We start from the raw sequence: 17,403 nt of genomic DNA on the forward strand, positions 1-17,403 counted from the left end.
GAAGACATGGAAAGGAAGAGTAACAGGACACAACTATAGGGGACACCCCTCACCTTAGAATCTTTGGAAATGACACCACTAGAGTTGCTCACTGCTGGGGTCCCTGAAAATGTGGCTACCAAGCAGTCAAAGGTCCACAGACTCAGGTCCCAGCCCAACCTAATGGGTGTCTTTTTCCTTGAGCAGTCTCTCCTGGAGCTGAATTATTTGTAAAAAACAAAAACAAAAACAAAAAACCTGGGAATTCCGTGGGCAAACTGTACTCCTAAAGCATCCCAGGTTCCAGCCAAGCAGCTCTTGCAGTCTGACCTCACTCAGCTATTGCTCATTCTCACAGGCACACCACTCCCCGACCCTGTGTGCCTTGAGAAATCCCACCCTGCTTCAAGACATGAACAAATGTCTCTTCTCAGTGGAAGCCTTTCCCAGCACCTTGGACACACATACGCAAATCCCAGCAGCATTCCAGAGCAGAACTTAATACACTCCCATGCCATCTCACAAGGACGGGGATCTTTGCCTGTTTGGTCCACTGGTGTATCCCAAGCTCCTAGGATAGTGCCTGGCACATAGAAGATGCTGTGTAAGCATTTGTTGAATGAATTAATAAACTTTCAAGACAGAACCTGCCAGCCACTTCAAGCAGGTGAACCAGCAAATTACCTTGGGATCAAAGTTCTCAGGTTGGCGAATAGACTCCTGGGAACCCCTCTCAGTTATGCAGAGGGAAGGCAAAAAGCCATTCATCCCCCAGGACCGTTTATGGCCCAATAAGGACCACTGCTCTCAATCTCCCGTGGCACTCAGAGATGATTACTGAGCAGCAGAGGGTAAATTCACAAGGGGTCCCAAAAGTCCATTGAAGGAAGTCCTGCCCGAGCCCTGCACCCTCAAAGAGGGATATGATGAGAAGTTCTCCAGTGAAGGGGACTGATGCTGGCTGAGATCTGCTTGCCAGAAAGTCACAGCACCTGCTCCAGAGGGAGGAGCATGTACACACCCACAGTCTAGCCCTAATCTTGGGCCCCGAAGTCTCAAGGAAGGGGAAGAGCTTGGGACCAAAGCTGAATCCCTCTTAGGACCCAGCCCCTTGGGCGCTGAGTGAGCATGAACTAACTGAAGAACGAGAATTTCAGAAGCCCAAGGACAGGTCTCCTGCAGGAGACCCAGGCCACCGCATCCCTGCAGCAACAGGTGAGGACATACAGGACCATCCAGGACTGGGGCCAACGCTGAAACCCTGAGAGCTGGGGCCCATAAGCGGACAGCTCACTCCCTCCATACACCTTCCCAATCAGCACTTCACCCCACAAAGGAGCCCACTGGACTAAGCACCGTGGATTCTGGGATACTTCAGAAGTGGAGAGGAGGCCTTGCTGCAGAGATACCAGCCAATGGATTTTTTTTACATGATTTAATTGGAAAAATAAGAGCCGTGATTTTGTTTTGGCAAGCTGGTAATTTAGCGCCCATTCAAACCATTGTTTTTTAATTATTTACGCAACATGTATTTAGCAAGGATGAGGAGAAACTGATTTTCTCTTATAAAACTTGAATACCTTTCTTTAGGTTTAAAATAATGGATTTATTGCACGCATTTATTATAGGCAATTTTCTAAACCAGACAGCTTCCTGGGATGCAGAGACACCATTTAAAATTTAGATGCTAAAATAAATCACTTGTTCCCGGTAAACAGCACTGCACAGGCATTAATCAGTTTCCTGGGCTCAACCAGCGGGTGCTGGTAACCGCAGTGACCTGCAGAGGGCGCTCGGCGGGGGCGGGGGGGGGGCGCGGGGGGCTGGTGCTTGGCTGGCTGCCGCACAGGCTCAGCCAGGAGGAGAAATAAACAGTACAGAAGTAGGTCGGCAGTGGTGAGGAGGGGTTTTGTCTTGTTCTCATGTACTCTCTTGCACTACTTCAGGCCGAGCCAAACCAATTAATTTAGGCCAGGGGTCGGCAAACTTTCTGTAAAGGGCCAGATAGTAAATATTTTAGGATTGGAAAGCCAAGAGGCAAAATTGAACAGTTCCAGCTAAAGGGCTACATGGTCTTTTTTTCACATTTACATTTAGAGCTGTGAAAACCATTCTTAGCTCTTGGGCTGTAGGAGACCAGGTGGTGGGCTGGATTTGGGCTGTGGGCCATCAAGTGCCAACTCCTGATCTAAATCAGGCAGTTATCAAAGGAATATGGAAACCTGGCTGCCCAGGCCCCAGGTGTCTGACTTATTAAAGCATTGTTTTGTTGCATTTATTAGGGCAATGTCATTGTCGATACTGCTTCCAACAATACTGAATAAAATCATGATACTGCCCAATGTTTACACAGCACATTAGAGCTTCTTCCCCACCTTGATAAATGCCACCATCATCACCAAACCAAACACTGGCCAGATTTCCTTACTTCTATTCACACCCTTCCTTTCTACTCCCAGCAACTTCTGATGGTCCTCCTCCAAAACATACCTCAAAACTGACCCCTGGACTCAAACAGACACTTGCATGCCAAGCTCACAGCTCCACCCCTCACCGTGGCCAAAAGGTGGAAACAACCCAAATGTCCAACAATGGGTGAATGAGTGAACACGGCAGAATGAAAACAATGGAATATTATTCAGCCTTAAAGAGGAATGAAGTTCTAATCCATACTGAACCCCGAGGATATTATGCTAAGCAAAAAAAGCAATTACAAAATGATAAATATTGTATGAGTTCACTTCTATGAGATGCCTAGAATAGTCACACTCATAGGGCAGCAAGTGGAATAGAGGCTGCCAGGGACAGGGGTGGGAAGGAGGAATGAGGAGTTATTATTTAAAGGGGACAGATGGTTAAAAAAAAAAGTTGGGACAATACAAAAGTTCCAGAAATGGATGGTGGTAATGGTTGTACAACATTGTGAAAATCCTTAATGCTTGGATTGTACACTTAAAAATGGTAAAATAGTAAATTTTATGTTATATACACCTTATCATAATCCTAAAAATTAAAAATAAAAAAACTTTTTTAAACCAACTCACCAGTGCCATCTCCCCTGCCACCACACTACTGCAGGTAACTATGAGTTCTGGCCTCTTAACTAGTCTCCTGCTGTCCCCTGGTGTCCTACACTTCATTCCCACAGAGCCACAGAAATTGGGTAGCCACTTTCTTACTTAAAACTCTCCGGTAGTGTCTACCCTTGCTCCTCAAAGTGTGGGCAGCAGACCTGCCACCTCAGCATCTCTGGAGAGCTTGAGACACAGAATCTCAGGGCCCAGCCCAGAATATCTGCTGCCTCTGGAGGACTGAGAAACTCTGGTACAGCAGAGAAGCTCTGGTGCAGCCATGGCTGGCTGACCCACACCCAGCTGCCTGCCCTAGCTCTCCTTCCTGCCTCCACTCCTGGACTAGAAAAACTCATTCCTCTGAACTCCCTTTTCTGGCCTCCTTTGCAGCCAAGAGTGTTCTGCTTAATGAGAAGTAAACAGAATCTGCTTTATATACGTGGATGTGATGCCTAGAGCTGCTGCAGCCACTGACCACCAGCAGGGACAGGACCAACCGTGGCAGGATGTCAGCCCAAACATCATCAAACCTTGAACTTGCTGCAGGCTTCTTTCCAAGTAAGAAAAATAAAAATAAACTTCTATTTGTTTAAGCTATTAGTGTTCGACTTCTCTGCAATACATGTATTTCTAACCAATACAACTGGGTCCCCAATGCCCTGAGAATAAAGTCCAAACTCCCTGCCGATGGACACAAGACTCCTGCAGCCTGGCCCCTGCTTGACTCTGTCTCCTTCGCCTACTGCTTGTCCCTCTCCTTACCAGGATCCACCACCAGCCAGCACTTCCTCGCTGTCTGTCCCTCACCCATACCTCTGCATGACTGACTCATTATGTCAGCAAGTTCCCACTCCAAGTGTCACCTGCTCAATGGCCCCTCTCTACCAATGCATCTGAAGTAGAGCGAGGCCCATCACCTGTCTTGTCATACGTAGAGAACTGAGCATGACAAGGAATCACCATGCTTGCTCATTCATGGAGTTGGTTATTATGTGTCTCTCTACCCAACCTCACACTAGAGTTTAGGTCCCACGGAGGGGGACCAACACACAACTTGCTTGTTCCATTCACTGTTGTATCTCTGGTCCCTGGAAGAGTGGTCAGCACAAAATCAAGGCTCAGTAAATCATTGTTGATTGAATAGTGGATGGATTTATAAATACTTGCCATATCTCGTATTCAGTTCACCCTAACCACTACCCTGTGATGTCATCAGGATGAAAGTATTTAACACCTTTCCCCCAATGACCACAGGGAAATCCAGAGAAGTAAAGTGGATCACAGCTACTAAATGGCATGTAGGTCCATGCATGGACACCCCGGGATCCAGTCCCAGACTCCACTCTTCATCTGCCTCATGACCTTGAACAAGTCACTTTGCCCTCACTGTGTGGTTTCCTCTTTGAAAACAGGACTGACATATCCTTCCTTGTGAGATGAAAGGAGATAGTTCATATAGAACACCTGGCTCAAAGCCTGGCATGTAGTGAGCACCGAAAACGAATAGTTATTCTCATTGTTAATTCATCTTCATTAATCATTGACATCTATAATGAGGAGGCCATAATTACTATATTAGCTTAAATGTTATTCTCAATGATAATGAATGCCACAGCCAGGACCGGTGCTGGGGTCTGCCACCGGCCCCCGCTGCCCCCTAACCACGGTCCCCACTCTCCCTCTCCACACCCCAGCAGTGGGTGAGCCGAGGGCAAAGTGCTGTGGCGTGGGGAGGGAGGGGCAGGTCAGAGGTACCCCGAACAGTGGTTCTGTTGGCTTCACTGTGTGCCTTCGGGCCTGGCCCTGCCTGCCCGGCCAAGGAGACTCACTCTGATCACACTGTGTGCAACCTTCCTCAGCAACAAGCAAGTCAGGCCCCGAGCTGCTTGCTAACTCAGAGGAGCCTTTCATGGGCACCTCAAAACCTCCCTGCCTATGGCCTCAGTGGCTCCAAGAATGTTTCACTTCAGACTCAGTCAACTCCTCCTCGGGCTCCCAGGACACGTTTCAAGATGCAGCTGAAGGCAACACTGCCCGCAAGCCCTCACTGGCCTCTCTGTCTACACAGGGGCAGGTGGCAGGGAGGTGACTCTCTGAGCTCCAGACCTGTGATGGGCACAGCTAAAGGCAGCTGGGGACTCAGGTGCCCATTCAGAGTAGAACCCAGCTTGGCTCTGCTTACTATTTGGCCTCCGCTGGTCCACTCCCCACTCTCTCTGAGGGGAGCTTCTCTTCATCATAGGGTGGCAGGGAGCACAAGCTCTGGCCACCTGTGGGACCTGGGGCAAGTTGCTCAAACTCTGGAAGGCACAGAGTGTGTGTGTCAGAATCTCCTGTCTGGGAACAAAGGGGGGGGGCCTCCACCCAAAAATGCAAGGCCTACCACTTACTGAGTGCCAACCATATGCCAGGCACTACTCTCCATGCTCTACCCTGGGCAACACTGTGAAATATGTACCATTATTACCCAATTGTGCAGATGAGGGAACAAACAAGACAAAAAGGTCTTGTTCAATGCCACACAATTAAATTAGAGTGGGACCAGATTTGAACCTGAGCAGCATGATGCTTGAGCCTCACACTTCCTCCCTCTGGCTCCATCAGAACTCACTGGGGTGAGCACACCATGATCTAGCTAACTCCCTCCCCCTGGCAGCGACCAGAGGCAGAAAGGGCAGGGCCCAGGCTCTTTGATCAGCCTGCCAGACATAGCATCAGCTGCCCCAAAGGTCAGATGGGCCCCACTTATGAGGTCCCGCCAATGGACATGGAAGCTGCTAATGAGGGCATCGTGACAGGCAGAGGCCAGTGTGCCAGCTTCTCAGGAGATGGCTCTCACGTCAGGGGCACAATGAAGGGTCTTGGGGATGAGCAGTGGGCCCCTGCTGGGACCAGGTGTTCTGGGTTCCTGCCTCCCCTCCCTCTCATTTCTTGGAAAGTTCTGTCCTGACTCCTTCTTTCTTCTGTCTTTTCTCCTTCTCTGACCACCTGGAGGCCAATGACCTAGAGTCTAGCCGCATAAAGATTCCCTTTTTCCTCCAAAGCTGGAGAGGACTGAAGAAGCAGACATTTGCATTCCCATCCTCTCCTCTCTGCCTGATTGACAAATGAAGTTACTGAGACCCAAGCATCATAGAATCACAGGCTCTCACAGAATGCCACTCTTAGAAGGACTTGAGAATCTTCCTGTCCAGGCTTCCCAACAGGGAGTAGTACTGTCCCCTAGGAGTAGTTAGAAAGTGTGAGGTTTTTGGGTGGTCACAATACCTAGGGATACTTTTGGTGTGGTCCAAGGATATTAAATGCCCTGCATTGCATTAGAACAGTTCTGCACAGTGAAGAAATGCACCACCCAAAATGCCAGCAGTGCCCCCTGCCCACCAGTTTCTATAGCAGTTTCTATAGAAAAGGAAACTGAAACTCAATGAGGAAGAGTGATTCAGTCAAGGTCACCGTGGCAGAAGCTGCCAGTCGCCTACCAGTTTCCCTTTCCTCATCTTCCTTAGAAAAAGAATCCTACGAATAGCCAAGTGCCACCCAGCTCAGAGATTCCATCTCCCCATTTCCCCAGGAGCTCCATGTGAGCTGTAGGCAAAGTGAGGCCCATGAGGTTTAGCAGGTGTACTGGCCAGGACTGCCAAGGAGTCTCCTTGAATGAAGGTGTGCCCTTTTCCTGACTTCCTTCTCCTCCTGCCCAAACCTCAGATGGAGCCTGAGCAGCATCTCAGGCCATGAGGCAACACATGAAGGACAGAGGAGCAGCAAGATGGAAGGCGTCCGAGGCCCCAAAAAGTGTGGGGTCAGTACCCAGCCCCAGGCTACCTACCTTTAGATGTCAGTGACATGAGACAGAAATAAACTCTTTTTAAAGCTACTATTATGGGGATCCCTGGGTGGCGCAGCGGTTTGGCGCCTGCCTTTGGCCCAGGGCACGATCCTGGAGACCCGGGATCGAATCCTACGTTGGGCTCCCGGTGCATGGAGCCTGCTTCTCCCTCTGCCTATGTCTATGCCTCTCTCTCTCTTTCTCATTGTGTGCCTATCATAAATAAAAAATAAAAGTAAATAAATAAATAAAGCTACTATTATTTGGGAGATTTTCCTAAATTTATATAATCTTGTAATTCATTCAGATTAATATTCTTCAAACATGGTTTGAGCATCTAAATGCATCGAGCAGCATGTTGGGAATTTTTAGTCATTACCTTGGGAGATAATCTTAGGAAATCTGATTCTTAATCACTTGATCCCTACAAACTATTAAGAAACCAAAGGCCTGGGGCATCTGGGTGGCTCAGTGGTTGATCATCTGCCTTTGGCTCAGGTAGTGATCCTGGGGCCTGGGGATCCAGTCTTGCATTGGTCTCCCTGCAGGGAGCCTGCTTCTCCCTCTGCCTATGTCTCTGCCTCTCTCTGTGTGTCTCTCATGATTAAATAAATAAAATCTTTAAAAAGGGGTGGGGGGGACCAAAGACCTAAAAAAAGGAAATAACTTCCTTATCCACAGCAAGGAATAAGCAAAGCCAGGACTGAAACCAAATCTCCAGAATCCTTGACTCTCACTACTTCTGCTGGTAGCAAAAGAGAAAAATGTGGGCCAAGAGAGTAACTATATTAAGGATGGCACTGCTCATCCTGCATGACTAATGCAGATGTGTCCTTAGCCAATATGGGCTCTTTGTGATGAAAATAAGCCCCGGCAGGTAGCAAAGTCTCCTTTAGTGAATAAGGTTAGGGTTGCTGTTTCTCAAGTAGTTACAGTCATAGGCACTCATTCTTCGTGTGAACTCCTGGTCACAGTGGACAAAGTAATTCAGGCCAGTTCTCCACTGAGGACAATGAATGGAAGGTGGGCCAAAAACTTGGACAAACACCTTCCTAAAAACAGCAAAGACAACAAAGTGCTGAGGGATTGCCAGGCTAAGATCTGGGAGAAGACAAGAATTCAGAGCTATCCGCCTAAGCCTACAAAGTTGCTTTTGTCCAGAGGACATCTGCCCACCCAAAAGAAATAGGTCCCAGAGCAGGAAGTGGGCTTTGAGTAACCTCATTGCTGGAAGGAAAGAAGTGAAAACAAGAGCTTGCCCTAGGTAGTAACTCTGAAAACCCATGCCCCACACAGAATTGGAACTACACGCCCTAGGTGAAGTGGAGAATCGGTAGGGAATGAATTTGGCATAAACCAGCCCTCACACAGACTTGCACCCTGATTTCTTACTTGGCAGTATCAAGCCTTGAGGTTGAATTGTAATGGTCCCAGAATGGTAACACCCCCCCCAAGCTCTTGGCTGAAGCAAATAAAAGTACTTTCTGGATTTTGAATCCAAGACTTCAAAATATTATTCCAACCTACATGAGAAGAACCAAAGAAACAGCAGTCCATAGAAACATACCCAAAAGGACATGAAGTATTGGTATTATCAGACTCAAACAAACAAACAAAAAAACAACTATGCTTACTGTGTTCAAAGAAAGAAAAACAAACTGAAAAATCTGGCAGGGACGAAAAACTAAAGTGACATAGCATATTTGGAAAAGAACCAAATAGAAATTCTAGCTCTGAAAAAAAAATTAAATTGATATCCCAAGGGATGGGGTGGACAGCAGATTAGACACAGCTAAAAAGAGAAATGGTGAATTGGAAGTTAAGTGGAAAGAAAGAAAGAAATGCAGCCCACAGAGATTAAAGATGGAAAACACAATAGTGAGAGTAGGAGACCTAGAATATAGAGCAAGAAGGGGTATCATACTTTTAATAGAAATCCCAGAAGGAGAGAACAAAAAGCATGTGACCAGGCGTTGAATCTATTCTATGGGAGTCTATTATGGTAATGAAGTGTTATGGTAATGAAGTGTTTTTGCCCTCACAGAAGTAGAACACTGGTCACAAGCTGGGGGGTGGGGGGTGGGGGTGGAGGTGGGGTGGGAAGGCTAAAGTTATCCTCTGTCAAAGCTTTCTGCTAATTTTCAACCAGCCAAATCCTAAGCAGAGGGAGTTCCCGCTGACATCAGTCTGAAGCCTGAGATGGCAGAGTTTTGCAAGACACAGGAAGGGGCCTGGAATTGGGGCTCTGCTCTCTTGAGAGGTGAAGAAGAGTACCTATAGAAAACAGGGTGAGGACAGAAGAGGGGGGTGAGGGTGTCGAGAGACACCAGGGGGAGGAGCCTAAGGAAGTCTGGGAAAAAAGAGTGAGGACCTGAGAGGGGTCCCCAGGAATACCTCTGAAGGGTCAAACTGCACTTGACATCTCTCCCCCAAGCATCTGGTTTCCAATGGCCCAGTTATATGGATCCTCAGGTGGGGTTCTATCACCTGGGGCGGGCCTCTCAAGCCAAATTTAAAACAGTTCCAGGCTACCTCTCCCTCATGCACAGCCCTCAGCCATCCACAGGGAATATGCACACTTCCTTTGCCTTGCCACCCACAGAAGTAGAATTGGCTCCCAAAGCAGAGCTTTGTTTCCTCACTCTTCACTCTGCCTTCTCAAGCTGAAAGTCACAGTTTCACCTTTGGACTCCCTAGATTTAAGTCAGACGTGGCTTCCTGGGCCCCTACCCCCATCCCTACACCAGGAGACAGATATCACCTCCCTCAGTAGTCTCCATGAAGCTCACCATACCAGGTCTGAGGTAGAGGGAAATGCCCCCTTTGGGGTTGGGACCCCAACTGCCCAAGGGGTTGGGACTCATAACACAGCTTTCTACAAAGAAATTCTCTCAAAAGTCCCCCAAATCTCCAGTTCCTCATGCTCTTTTGCCCTCAGTATGGGTGGGCCCTCTCCCTGGTTCTCAACCACAGTGTGCCCTATAAGTTCTTCTGATGAGCAGTCTTTGTCTTCATGCCCCAGCCAAAACTGCAACAGGAAGAGTCCTGATTTCATGTCTCATTATGTGTGTCACTACAAATACATAGAAAATTCTGGAAGGATACACAATATAATGCTAACAACAGTAATAACCAGAATTTGGGGGTGTGGGCGAGTTTTGTTTTCTTTATTTATTTTCTAAAGATTTTATTTATTCATTCATGAGAGACATAGAGAGAGGCAGAGACACAGGCAGAGGGAGAAGCAGGCTCCATGCAGGGAGCCTGATGTGAGACTGGATCCCAGGACCCCAAGGATCATGACTTGAGCCAAAGGCAGACACTCAACCACTGAGCCACCCAAGTGCCCTAAGTTTTGTCTATTTCACTTTTATGCACATTTCAGATTTTCTAAGACACACTGTTTACAGACCAAAAAAAAAAAAAAAAAAATCTAATAAACGAGTGGGGAGGGAGGAGGAGAAAGAGAAAGACAATGTGGTTCCTGAAGCAAACATTGTTGGGTGTTCCCCATTTCTTCCTCATCAAATAACCCTTCAAAAATTGTTTTCCTGTGTCAGGCAGCCTGAGCTTCAGAGGTGGCTGGACGATTCTGCTCCAAACTGACGCTTGTCAGTCACTTGCCATAATTCCTTTCCCCCTCCAGTGACGGACCGTCTTACTTAGAAGAGAACATGTGACACAATAGAATAAATTGTGAAAGATCCGTGCAATGAGCTATTATTTAACGGGACAGTGCAGTAAGCTATCAAGCCACAGAAAGACATGGAAAAAAGTTTAAATATGTATTGCTAAGTGAAAGAAGCCAATCTGATTCCAATTCTATGACATTCTGGAAAAGCAAAACTATGGAGGGGATAAAAAGATCAGTGGTTGCCAGGGGTTATGGAGGAAGGAGTTGAATAGTTGTGAGTGGTTGGCACACAGAGGATTTTAGGGCAGTGAAACTATTCTGCAGGATACTCCCAACAGCAGATACATGTCATTAAATATCTGTCCAAACCCACAGAACCACAACACCAAGAGTGAACCTGCACATGAACTACTATGGACTGAGGGACAATGATGTGTGGACACAGGTTCCTCAACTGTTACAGATGGCCACTGTGGGGGGGGGGGGCGGGGTGTCCATGGTAAGGGAGACTGTGGGGTATGGGGTGGGGTACAGGGGACATCTGAGAACTCTCTGTACTTTCCTCTCACTTTTTGCTGTGAACCTAAAAAGGCTTAAAAAACATAGTCTATTAAAAATAAAAAGTTTTGAAAAGACACGAGAAAAGAAATAGTTCCTTTCCTGCTGTTACTGGGGCCTTGTGAAGTGCAATGCAGCACCCAGTGATTCGCCATGGAAAGGTGGAGAGTACGTGGCTCACGGGCAACACAGCACAAGTGGTCCCCCCCAACCCCAGCACAGGTTAACAGGGGTGCAATGGCAGCGAGTTTTAAGACCTTCGTGAAACAAATCAAAGGTCAGTCTCCACTTTATTATCACCCAACAACACTTTTTAAGCTATATTAGTGATAATGATAACCCTTCCCTAAAAAAAAAACTTCTTGTCTGGTCTAAGTTCTAAAACAAGTGCCACTAGTGCCACTGTCAGAGTTGGGCTTCAATACATGTGAACTTTGCACATCTTCCATACTTAGCCTTTCATAAGCACGTATTCCACCTGACGGCTAACCCAGAAAGCTCCCGGTCATTTGGGCAGCCTTTGATAACAGGCAGACTTAGCTACACATGCAGTATTTTTTTTTTAATTAGTAGACTTCATTTTTTAGAGCGGTTTTAGCTTTACAGAAAAACTGAGTGCATATGGTCTCCCATATTATTACAGTCATGCATTAATGTGGTGCACTTGTAGAATTGATGAACCAATATTGATACACCATTATTAACTAAAATCCATAGTTTACATTAGGGTTCACTCTTTGCCATGTAAGTTCTATGCATTTTAACAAATGTACAATGTATTCACCATTCCAGTATCTATATATATATAGTTTCACTGCCCTAAAAATCCCCTATGCTCCACCTACTCATCCCTCTCTGAACCCCTGGTAATTACTGATCTTTACTATCTCCCTAGTTTGACCTTTTCCAGAATGTCAGAGTTGCAATCACGTAGCATGCCAGACTGGCTTATTTCCCTTAACAATATGCACTTAAGGATACTCCATGTTTTTCATGGCTTGATAGATCATTTCATCTTCTTTTTCTTGATGTTCTGGAACACCCATACATGTTCCATTGTCTGAATATACCATAGTTTGTCCATTCACCTGCTGAAGGACACGCTGCTTGCTTCCCACCAGTGTGTTTCTAGGATGAGTCCCTAAACGGTCAGAATCATTCAGATGCAGTTTGTGTCTCCAAACCCTATGATAGTAGACATTCCTGCCTTTTAACAGTAAATCCAAAATAAAGAATGACAGCCAACTGAGCATGAAAACAAAACAATACAAAATAGAACTTGAGTTTCTTCAATTCTGTTTTTCTTTTCTCTAGGACCACTTGGAGGTTATGTTTAAAATCCAAAAGTGCAAAGCAGAATGAAAACTGACAAATAGAATGCTTTTGTTTGGTAAGCACAGCATTTGTTTATATGTGAAATATCTTATTGAATTTGAACAGTATCTTTAAAATTGAAATTTCTTCTGTTTCTTATTTCAAAACTGTACAACAAATTAAGAAAATAATTATTACTGGGGCACCTGGGTGACTCAGTCAGTTAAGTGTCCAACTCTTGGTTTCAACTCAGGTCATGACCTCAGAGTCATGAGATTGAGCCCTGTGTTGAGCTCCACACTCAGCACAGTCTGCTTGAGATTCTCTCCCTCTCCTCCCTCTCCCCTGCCTCTCCCCCCCATTCATGCTTATACTCTCACTCTCTCTAAAATAAATAAATAAATAAATAAATAAATAAATAAATAAATAAATAAAATCTTTTTGAAAAAATAATTATTATATTATTACATGATTATTAGTCAAAATAATTTCATTATGTTCATAATTCTAAGATGGCCTCTAAGATTCCTGCCACCTGGTATACATGGCATGAATAATCTCCTCACCTTGAGTATGGATGGTACCAGTGAATATAATGGACTATTACAATCATTTGACTTTGAGTTAATCAAAAGGGAGATTACCCTGGTGGGCCTGGCCTAATTAGGTGAGTTCTCTAAAGGAAGACGACAAGTCCTTTTAAAGAAAGGTCTTTCCTGCTATCCTTGAAGATGCAGCCTCCCTGAATTCCATAGCTACAAGGAAACTAATTCTGCCAAAAGTTACAGATGCTTGAAAGAGGAGCCCCAGCCTCAGATGACCCCACTCCCACCCCATGCCTTGACTGCAACTTCATGAGACCCTGAGCATGAGCAGACGACCCAGCTAACCCTGCTGGGCTCCCCTGACCAACAGAAACTCAGATGATAAATATGTGTTGTTTTAAGCTGCTAAGCCTACAGAAATTTGTTACAGCAGCATGTGCCAAAACAGAGAAAGTTATGTGTCTTAGCTGGGATCACACCGTTAGTAAGTGGCCAAACCAGGCTGGAGGCCAGGCCTGTCTGATTCTGCCCTGATGGGTTTGTCCCATGGATGCTCCTGCAGGTAGCAGGTGCACTACACGCCCTCCCTGCCGGCTTGTCAGGTTGTGATGGTGACTTGCAGTGGTTTCTGGTGATGACAGAGCCTGCAGCTCAGAAGGGCACTGTGGAGGAGGCAGGGCCCCTCACAGATGCATAGACTGCTCCACCTCCATCCCATCTGTTCACTGGAAGGGCAAGTGGAGATGCAGGCCCCCAGTCATGGCCTGTCTCAGTCGCCTGATTATTCCCTCCACAGCACATCTGCCATGACCCCACTTGGACATCTTGCCTTGGCCTGGCCTTCCACATGGGAAAGTCAGCCCTGTGACAGTCCTCATCTGACATGGGCTCCCAGGGCCTGTCAGGGTTCAGGGCACACAGTAGGCACTCCATGACATTTGGTGAATGGATCACAGTGTGAAAAAATGAAAACCTCTCTTCCTCCTCCGATCCCAAGGGCCACAGGGGCTGAGATACATTGTCTGATGCCCAGGAAACTCCATCCTTTCTCCTCCTTTCCCATGGCCCCATCTCCTGGACTCTAGGGCTCCAGGGACTGCTCTGTTGCGGGGCATATGGGGGAGTGAAGCCCCACCCTTGCCAGCTCTGCTCCAAATCACCCCCACTCCACCCCACTGAGGAGCTTCCAGGACAGCCGCAGCCCCCCACCGCCCCAGCGGCCTGGAGCCTCCCAGGTCCCCAGACATGGCACCTGCTCCCTCTGCTGGCAGAACTGGGCAAGTGCATGGAGATCCCTCAAGGAGATGCTGGAAAGGCCGGGACACAGAAGGAACCCCTAAGCCTAGAAAGATCCAGGGTGGGAAGGGGTTGGAAGAAGGCCAACCAGGCCAGGCCTGTGAGGAGCTCCTGCCCTGAGGCTTGCGAGCCTGGAGCACACCCTTACCTCAGCCCCACCCGCGGGGCTGGCAAAACAGCAACATGCCTCAGATGCTCTTGGGGAAGCATGGCTGGATAGGGAACTCAGACCAGGAAGGGGAACACGGCTTCCACCAGAAGAGTACGTGACTCACGGGAGACGCTGCCCTCTTGCAGCCCAGCCCTGAGAGCTACCTGGTTTTATCCCACCATCATAAGGGCTCCTTCCACACACATGCCTACTACACACACCCCTCATCTATGCCTGAAGCAGTCATGCTGGGTGGATGCTATTACTTCTACCACAGAGATGAGGAAACTGAGGCACAAAGGAAGTGGCAGAGTCAGAATTTGAACCCAGGCCAGGGTGGCTCTACAAGTCCTCGTTCTTCACATGACCTTTCCATGTATGTGCACCTCATATACTCTTTCTAGTCCTAATCCAAGAAGGCCTCACTACCCTAGATGGTCACATGTGGCTTCCAAGACAAGGCTGGCTGGGGTGCGGCTGAAGCTGAGGGCGGTGCCTGGGGTGGGGAGTGGCCGGGCTCCAGGACCACACAGCACTACGAGCCCCCCCCCGCCCCCCGCTGGGTCACCTTGGGCAAATCACTTAACCTCTCTGAACCACTATATTCTCATCTGCAAAAGAAGCATCATTCCTGACTTAGAAAGTGGTTGTGGGGATTAGAGATCACGCGCGTCAAGCTCGCAGCTCAGCAGCACAGAGCACCTGGGCACAGAACAGCTTTATTATTCGTGGTTACTGTGGGGTTACTGCAGTGTCTGATATTCCTCCCTGTCCTTGAACGCAGGCCAGCCTGAGCGACTTGTTGCTGATGAGTGGAATACAGCAGAAGTGACAGTGTGCACTTCAGCCAGCAGGCAGCAAACGGTACGTCCCCTCCATGCCTACTTCTAGATCAGTTGCTGCAGGGAAGCCGGCTACCATATTGTGGGGACACTGGGGCTGTCCGTATGGCCTCTGGCCAGCAGCCACATGCATGAACTTGGAAGCAGTCCTCCAGCCCCCGCCAACATCTTGATTGTAACCTCATCGGAGATCCCGAGTCAGAACTACCCACCTAAGCCACTCCTGAGTTCCTAACCCACAGAGGCGGTGGAGATCATAAATGCTTGCCATCCTAAGTTTGTTGTTTATTAGCTATAAAAATATAAGCAGGGCAGCCCAGGTGGCTCAGTGGCTTAGCACCGCCTTCAGTTCAGGGCCTGATTCTGGAGACCTGAGATCGAGTCCCACATCAGGCTCCCTGCATGGAGCCTGCTTCTCCCTCTGCCTGTGTCTCTGCCTCTCTCTCTCTCTCTCTCTCTCTCTCTCTCTCTGTGTGTGTGTGTGTGTGTGTGTCTCTCATGAATAAATAAAATCTTTAAAAATATATATATAAGCAATACATTTTAGCATCAGCATCCTAGGACAGCAATTGCTTTGGAGTCAAGCTGCCCCAGACTCCTCCATAGCTGCGGTCACAGGGACTCTGCACTGAAGAGGTTCCTGGCCATGAAAAAAAGGATAACTAATATTTACTGAGCACTTGCCATCTGCCAGGCATGGAGCCAAGCACTTTCCACTTATCCTCCTAACAAAACCCCAAGAGGGAAATACTATCGCCCTCATTGTGCAGATGGGGAAACTGAGGTGCGAAAGGTTGAATAACCCACTCAAGATCACACAGGGCAGGATTTGACTCAAACTCCAAGTGCTTAACCAGTATACTGCGTGGCCCCCTGAAGGGCACAGTGGCTCAAAGGCCCATTCCCCGCTCGTGTCCCACTCAGCCCCCACCACTGCCACCACACCCTCCCTCCTGTGAGTGTGACTAACACAGGCCCTGGGACAGATCCCACCCAGCCTGCGACCCTTAGCCAAGGCAGTGCTTCGGTCCTCTCCCTCCTATCGGGGTGAGCCCACCCTTCACTCCATGCTTGGTCACAGAGTATGTTCATGATCAAAGGGCCCTTCTGCCCCCCAAGTCATGTAGTCCAGTGCCCCTTCCCATTCATCCATAGAAAGAGGCCCAGAGAAGTGCAGTGGGTTATCTAAGGACACAGAAGCAGCCAAGGAAGAAACGAGCTGGAACCCAGGTCTCCCACCTTCTCTCCTGCACACAGGGGCTGCCTTTCTCAGCATCACCTGCCCCAGTGCCCACTATGGGCTCCATCCACCCACCCAGATACCCAAAGTTGGGACCAGAGGCCAAACTTCCCAGCATCCTCCACTGCCCCAGCCCCTGAGGAAGCCAGGAGGAGGGGGCTTATCTCCACCTGTGAGTTGATGTTGTCTCACCCCACCCCCACCCTCCCTGCCAGGCTGCCTTGATTAATGGGCTGGTGCTATCTTATCTCCCAGCTGCAGCGGTTAGGGATTAATGGGTAGTGGCAGGGCCCCAGGAGGACACATTCTGCCCCCTAGATCAACCTGAGAGGTCCGCAGGAGGGCGGGGAGCAGGAGGAGAGGGCACCAAGGGGTCTGTTCTCTAGTTGCCATCTTGCTCTCCTACTTGAACTGAATCATTGCAAAATATGTAAAATACTCAAGGCTGTGCCTAACACATAATAGGAGCTCAATAAATGGTAACCACTATTACCTTCTGCTAATGTCAGCTGTGGGAGTCTTTGGGCCTATGCCTGCCCTGGGGTGGAGCTGCCCCACTTTGCTAGCCAAAGTCTCTACCACTGGACAGCCCATGAGCTAGCCAGGAAGTCACTTCCCATTCCAGCCTCAGGTGCCCTATCTATAAATGGGCCTGGATTTGGGGTTTGGAAACAGGATTGTAGGTCTGACATTACTTTATTAAGTAACCTGAGAGTGGGTTTAGGGATTTGTTTATTTGGCTATCAAATTTTAGAAAATGCCTTCACACTCAGCCTCAATTTCTTTGTGAAAGTGGTCTTATAATCTCTGGTGTCCACACAGCATTTTTGCAATGAAACTTCTGGAAAGCTGTTGGGACTGCTCCATGTCTTACTGGAGTGTGGGCTTTGGGCTCCCAGACAGGGTGAGACACCATATTCTGACCAAGAGGTTCAAGTTGATGCATG

At 48.0% G+C, this 17,403-nt stretch overlaps 1 long non-coding RNA gene across 1 annotated transcript; it reads left to right on the forward strand.

The window, feature by feature from the left end:
* The first annotated feature begins 5,583 nt into the window (after nt 1-5,583).
* Nucleotides 5,584-15,688, forward strand: LOC140620586 (uncharacterized). Its single transcript, XR_012020332.1, has 3 exons — nt 5,584-5,665; nt 12,383-12,458; nt 15,159-15,688. It is a non-coding gene; the product is annotated as an uncharacterized lncRNA (long non-coding RNA).
* Nucleotides 15,689-17,403: the final 1,715 nt, after the last annotated feature.

This window comes from Canis lupus, chromosome 29 (genome assembly GCF_048164855.1).
Source record: "Canis lupus baileyi chromosome 29, mCanLup2.hap1, whole genome shotgun sequence".
NCBI classification, from domain to species: domain Eukaryota; kingdom Metazoa; phylum Chordata; class Mammalia; order Carnivora; family Canidae; genus Canis; species Canis lupus.